We start from the raw sequence: 7,872 nt of genomic DNA, 5'->3' as shown, positions 1-7,872 counted from the left end.
AAACCTTTTTCACTTATGTATTTTCTACGGTGGAGTTTCTACACCCCATAGATTAAGGTGTGGAGCTCTGCTGTTCTTCATGAATCAATGCAATTACTACTGTTTTCCTATTCAATTCACGCCTACTTCTTCTCCAAGATATACTCTCGTACTTAATTTAGTTAAGTCAGAATGAAGGAGTGACCCGTAACAATCATCCAATCTTCGTTACTCGCTTAGCCAAGATCCGCGTGCCTGACAACCACAAGCGGTCTACATGATGTTCAACGTAGTCATTGGACGACAGTCGGAGTATATTCTCTTGGGTTTCTAATCAACGATTCACATCGTCTCTCCTGACAACAGAGCCTCTGGATCTGAGATTAGAACCTTCGTGGTATAGGCTAGAACCATTAGCAGCATTCCTGAGATCCGAAAAGTCTAAACCTTGTCTATGGTATTCCGAGTAGGATCTGGGAAGGGATGACTGTGACGAGTTTCAAACTTGCGAATGTTGGGCGCAGTGACAGTGTGCAAAAGGACAATGGTCCTATTCCGACGCTAACGGGAACCGACAGATGATTAGACGTGCGGTAGCTGTACATTGTATTTTTTCATCCGAGACGAGAAATCCGACAGTTGATTAGCCGTACAGAGATCGTACATGGATTTGTTTTCATCCGAGAGAATCATACAGCTTGCCATGGAAGGAGGTAACGCATGGTTGGATGAAGGCAATAGGAAAGAAGAGGTTCAGAAGCAACAAAGCATCTCCATACGCTTATCTGAAATTTCCACCAGTAAATTACATAAGTAACTTTATTTTATTTTATGTTTTATTTCTATTTTAATTATCAAAACCTCATAACCATTTGAATCCGCCTGACTGAGATTTACAAGATGACCATAGCTTGCTTCAAGCCGACAATCTCCATGGGATCGACCCTTACTCACGTAAGGTTTATTACTTGGACGACCCATTGCACTTGCTGGTCAGCTGCACGGAGTTGTGAAGAAGTGTTGAGATCACGATTCCGTGTACTAGTGCACGAAATTGACTCCGCAATATTTGCATAGATAGACCGGCAAGTGCACCGGGTTGTCCAAGTAATACCTCATGTGAGTGAGGGTCGATCCCACAGAGATTGTTGGTTTGAACAAGCAATGACTATCTTGTAGATCTTAGTTAAGAGGATAAAAAATATAGTTGTTGTGGAAAAACGCATAAAGACAGAATAAAGATAGAATTACATTTGAATCTTCAACTTCTGATGATTCATTCCATGGCAGGCTGTAAGTGACTAACGCCGGGTTAGTGGTCATTAATCTCCTCTGGTTCAAATTAAACACCAGGTCAGTGGTCATCCAATCTGAACGGGGGTAAAGCTCCAACAGTCCATTCCCTTGATGATCCTACTCAAAGCGCCACAGACTAGGTCGAATCTTCCGGATCAGAGAATGCTGCTCCATTGATTCTAGCCTATACCACAAAGGCCCTAATCGCCCCGCACCTCGGCTGAACTGATGTCTCCAAGTCCCCAACGAAGTCATGGATTAGCCATCTAAGAGATGTATAATAAAGCTTGTGGCTCAGTACTATCCCGTCAAGGACTCGTAGGAATTCATGTAGAATATGGATGACGGTCAAGTTACACTCCCAATTCATTAGGATGAAGAATGAAGATACATCTTAGAATGGAATCAAGCATAGATTGAAATAGAATAGTGATATTATTAATCCATAAGAATCAGCAGAGCTCCTAACCTTAACCTAGGAGGTTAGTGACTCATAGCTTACAGAAAAGTAATGAAAGGTTTGAATGGGCAAAGATGAGGTAGAAGATCATAAACATGGGTGATCTTCTCCTATATATACTAATCTAGTAACTAAGGATTACAGAAATAGGATAAATTAGGTTGATAGTGCGAAAATCCACTTCTGGAGCCCACTTAGAGAGTGTTTGGGCTGATCTAAGAGTGACTCCACGAGCTAGTATCCTTCTTGGGTGTTGAACGCTAGCTTTGGACTCCTTTTTGGGCGTCTAACGCCAGGAAGAGGGTAAAGTGCCGATGTTGAACGCCAATTTTGGAACTTCATTTCCAGAGCAAAGTATGGACTATTATATATTGCTGGAAAGTCCTGGATGTTAGCTTTTCAATGCCATTAAGAGCACACCATTTGGACTTCTGTAGCTCCAAAAAGGCACCTTCGAGTGCACGGAAGTCAGAATTCGACAGCATCTGCAGTCCTTTCTCTGTCTCTGACTCAGACTTTTCCAAAGCTCCTCAATTTTAGCCAGAAATTATCTGAAATCATCATAAAATGCAACAACTCAAAGTAGAATCCAAAAATGTGAATTTTGCACTAAAACCTATGAAAATATAATAAAACTTAAACAAAACATAATAAAAACTATATGAAAATGATGGCAAAAAGCGTATAAAATATTCGCTCATTAGTTGGCATAGTATAATTCTTTTAGTTATCAAATCCTTGAGCATGACAAGATTACCATTTGATCCTTGCTCCTAGAATGGCGAAAATGTCCTTTGAAGTATGTAAAAACTCCGCAAAATACTAAGTAATTAATTGATAACTAATAAATAAATTAAATGAGAGCGAAAAAAGAATTAAAGATTTAATATTTATAATTTGAAAAAATAAAAATATTTAGAGTACTAATTAAAATGCTTATCTTAAAGGTTTTGGTCCAAAATTGGACTAATGGACTAAAGAAATGAAATTGGGCCATACCGGGCCCAAGCCTACACATATATGTACCCACACTTAATGAAAGTTCAGCATCATTCTCTCCATTTGGTGTTACACACGAAAATGAGATATGAGAGAAAAAGAGGGATGAAACCCTAACTTCCTCCTCTTCAATTCTATCTAAATAACTTGGCAAGTAACTTGAAATTCTAGCCCCAGTTTCTCATTCAATGATGAAATTGTATTTTTGGTTTGGATATTGAGGATTTTTTGTGATTTTAATGTTATAGGGGTCACCTAGCTTATGTTCTTGGTGGTATACATCACTAGTTTTAGTGAGTAAAGATAAGGAACCCTTGTCCCCTCTTAGTTTATTAATTTATGAAAATCTTAATTTTTAATATTGTGCCAAATTATATAATATGGTGTTAAATTGAGTAATTAGAAGCTTAGTTTGGTGAAATTTTGAAAAGGAGAGTTTGGAAGCTTGAATTTGCAACATTAAGGTATGGGTGGTAGGTTTGAGTAGGCATTATGTAAGGTTATGTGAAAACCTTGGTTACTTGTCCTAGGATAAGTTGAATGAAATTGATTGTTGGTATGCTTGAATAATGGTTAGTATGAGTGTTGAGTTAGTTGATGTGTTTTGGCATGAAATTGAGAGTGAAAATAATGAATTTTTCATGAAATTGAGAAGCGCTATGTGATATTGTTGCAATTGGATAATTGTGATATATGTTGGTGTTATGTTGCATGAAAATGAGTATGTATGTTGAAGTTTTAATCGAGAGCCGAGGGTGTATGAATATCATAAATTATGTAAATTGGGCCGGAGGCCGTGATAGGATGAGGGATTTCATATGTGGTAAGTTGAGGTAAGTAGTGTGAATTATTGTATGAAAATGAGATGATTAGATTATTGAATGATAGATAGTTTGGATATATATGTGTGTGTGTGTGTGTGTGTGTGTGTGTGTGTGTGTGTGTGTGTGTGTGTGTGTGTGTGTGTGTGTGTGTGTGTTATTAATGGATATGAATATGTTGATGGAATGGGTAAATTTACGTTTGAAATGGTTGAGAATTTATGAATGAGAATTTGGGATGTGTATAACTGGTTTTGGAATGGTTTATGATTGAATTGAATTGAGATTTTATGAAATTGACGGATTATGAGAATTTGGTAAAAACAAATTTTTAACCAACTTCGATAGGCCGTAACTTGGCGCTTGGGATTTGAAATTGAGTGAAAATTTTCTTAAATTAAAGCTTGTTAAAAGACCTTTAAAACCATATAAAGATGAGGAAAAAACAAAATTTTGTAGAGGAAGTTATGAAAGTTTAAAAATGGATATGAAAAATTAAGTTTTTTGCAACATATCAGCTTTTCTGAAAAGCTATATTCATGCATACGCAGAGATGGCTCGCATACACAGCACCATCAAGTCTTGACGCATGCGTATGCAGAAGTTGCTTGCGTACGCGAGGAAAGATTTCTGTTCAGCAATCTCGCGTACGCGAAGGTAGTCTGCATACGCGAAGGTGGTCCGCGTATGTGACTTTTCCAAATTTTCAACTTATGTGTACGCGGAAGGCATGCGTACGCATGACTATCCTGTTTTGCTGAAAATATTTATTTTAACTGTTTTGCCCATTTCACTCGGCTGTTTCACTTCTGTAACCCCTATTTGAGATTCGATAACTATTTTCTATGATTTGAAATGAATTTTATTCCTCTAAGATGTTTTCTTAACGTTTCAAACTTCTATAAATTCTATAATGAGTATAGAGGATAATGAGAATGAGATAATATGATTGAATGATGAGATTGAGTTGATTCAAGAGGATAACGAGGGTGAGACGATATGATTGAATGATGAGATTGAGTTGAATCGAGAGAATAATGAGAATGAGACTATATGATTGAATGATGAGATTGAATTGATTTGAGAGGATAATGAGAATATAATGATTTTAGTTGATAATTGAGCTTCTGGGATAGATGCAAGGATTGTGGTTTTGTTTCGCTTGCTCTTAGTCATTAGTTGAGCTTTTGGGATAGAAGCAAGGATTGTGGTTTTGTCCTGCTTGCTTCCAGTTTGTACTTGAGCTTCTGGGGTAGATGCAAGGATTGTGGTTTTGTCCTACTTGCTTCCAGTCGGTATTTGAGCTTCCGAAATAATATGCAAGGATGGTGGTTTTGTCCTGCTTGCTCCTAGTCGAAATTGAGACTTTTTTGATCCTCCATCACAAGATGTGGTCGGACACTGATACCTTCTAGGATGTTTTCCTCATGGATATTGATCAATGAATATGAATTTGAGCTTGGGGATGTGCGCACCAAGGGACTGTCTAGGGTTAGCTACCGGACATGTGGGGTTTGGCTATATAACCGGCAGATGAGCTCATTGGCCATAGGCAGGCATACATCATTTGTATTTGTGTGTATTGTTTGGGTGTGCATCTTGTATCTGGCTTGTCTCTTTGAATAATTGTATCTATATACTAATTGAACTAGTTACTTTACTTGTTCTCTCTATTTGTGTATTCTTTGTATTGTCTTGTATGTATCTGCACAATTGAGAAATCTCTTATGCTGACGGTGGTGACGCTGAGGGTTGTTCTTGATGAGAGGTGGTAATTGAGGCTTGTGAAAAAATTGAGAATGAATTGATAATATTGAAACTAAATTTTAATGAATTATTAAATGAGTTGAGAATCTATGATATTGAGAGAGATGATGATTTGTATAAGGGAAAATTGAGATTTAAAAATCACTAATATAGTTGAGATTTTGTTTATCTACCTTAACTGGATTAGTAAGAACCCTAGGCTTGAATTTTGTGTGATTGGAGATTAGGATTGCCTAGCGGGTTCATGTGATTTTACATAGTCTCTATTTGGAATTATTGCCATACTGCGAACCCCGTAAAGGATGATGTTCTCACCCGTTTTGGAAATTATTACTTTTCAGATGCAGGTCCCGGTGCTTCTCAGTGAGCAGGATGTTTATCTTGAAGGATAGCAAAGAAGACCTTTTATTCTGCTTTAACTTTAAATTATCTCCTTCTTTTGGAAACACTTATATTATGCACTTGTTTTGAAGACTTGATTATAGAGGCTTATAATATACTTTAGAGAGATAGGGTATGTCTATCCAACTGTTTTAATGTTGTAACTCTAGCTGGCCTAATCTTCGTGAGCTGAGACTAGTAGATACATACATACATACATACATACATACATACATACATACATATAGATGTCTTTTTACTCTTACTCTTCCTTCGAGCTTTTGATTATCTATATTTTCCGACGCGCTTATGTTTACTATTGAGTGTGAACGATTAACGAATTGTCATTTATTCCAGTTTTAAATCTTTTCACAGGCTTTTAGTATAATATTCCTTTCTATACATAAGTATTTTATATCACAGCTTGAGTCGTAGCACCAAACCATAATTGAACTATAACTTAAGCATAAGGCCATGAATGGTAGGGTATTACAGAGTACGTATCAGCTATTAGGGATGACAAAGCAGATAATCTACCCCGCCAGGGCCGATACCAAAAAGGGGTGGGTCAGCCCATCCTGCCAAGTAAAGTGGGTTCAAAATGCTAGCATGCTTAACTATTTTTTTAAATTAATAAAAATTAATAATTTAAAAACCAAATTAAAAATAGTCAAATTAAATACAATTTTTTACTATTTTTTAATTTTTAATTTCAATAGATGTTCAAAATAATATCTGTCAATAAAATCATCTTTATTTTAAGAAATAAGTCACATAATTTGAGCATATATATCAAAGTGTAAAATAAAATAAATAAAATTAATATCTAAAAGAACAATAAAAAGAAAAAATGATAAAAATGTGTTTAAAAGTTATATAATTGTTAATTTTTGTAGCACTGATCATAATTTTATTTAATAAAAAAATAAAAGAAAATGACCTTTGACCTGAGCATTAATTGTGTGAAAATTAAATTTAAATAAAAAAATTAAAATTGACCATTTATTTCAAATTATTTTTTAAAAAAATTGACATTACCATCGGATTTATCAACGGAATAATCCGACGGTAATAGTGTATAGGAAACAACATATCTTTGCGCCAACATTTTCATCGAAAAAATCCACCAGTAACAAAATGGTTTTTCGAACAGGTAATCTGTCGTAGATTCTTACGGTAATTACCGTTGGACGAAAAAATTCTGACAGTAAATATTTATACTGTCTGATTCCTTTCAACAGTAAATTCGAGTTTTTTTCTTTTTTTCGATGGTACTCAACGTTTTTCTTGTAGTGTAAAGATGAAGATTACAATGAAGATGAAGAATACGATGGGATAAGTTTTTTTAAAACCGTGAAAATGGATGGAAATAATATAGTAACAAGTTTGATTTGTGGGAAAAAATTAGGCTTTGATGATTATTTAGGTGGTTTGGTATTTATCTCAAGTTTAATAAAAAAAATTGTAAAGAGAATAGGTTATAGCAAAGAAAAATGGCCTAAACTATTGTAATTATTCAGTTTTTTTATAAGTCCATGTATGAAATTGCGGCGGTTCAAAACCGTCGCATTTTTTTTAAAAACTCTACATAGATTTGCGGTCGCTTTAAAATCGCCGCAAATTTTTTTAAAATCCACTGACTAAATAGCGGCGGTTTTGCAACCGCAGCAAGATCAGTTATTTTAATTTGCTGCGGTTGTGCCAGCGGTTCATTAAAACCGTCGCAAAATCAAATCTCCATCTCCTAAACTGCAATGTTTGTGAAACCGCTGGTAAATTTTTTTGCGGCGCTTAAAAAACGCTGCAAATCGCTATAAAAACCGCCGCTATTCAGTGTGTCTCTTGTAATATGATATTTATAATAAAATAAATATTAATATTTATATTATATAAAATTTTAAATTTTAAAAATACAAAATGTTATTATTTATTATATATATTTTTAAAATTTTTAAAAGTATGTTATCAAATACAATAATATTTATTAAAAGTATTTTTTGTTTGATTTTATTAAATATAAGTGCTACAATCTGTCAAAAAAATATTTTTTAAAAGTCAATTTTAATAAGATACTTCTAAAAAATAAAACTTTTATCAAACTGACCTTAATTTAACTTATTTGTAGGACAATAATTAGTATTTGCTAATTCTTGGACAAAACTGGTTGGT

Source organism: Arachis hypogaea, chromosome 15 (genome assembly GCF_003086295.3).
Source record: "Arachis hypogaea cultivar Tifrunner chromosome 15, arahy.Tifrunner.gnm2.J5K5, whole genome shotgun sequence".
In the NCBI taxonomy this organism is placed as follows: Eukaryota; Viridiplantae; Streptophyta; class Magnoliopsida; order Fabales; family Fabaceae; genus Arachis; species Arachis hypogaea.
The sequence above is the reverse complement of the archived record's forward strand: the minus strand, read 5'-3'. Positions refer to the sequence as shown.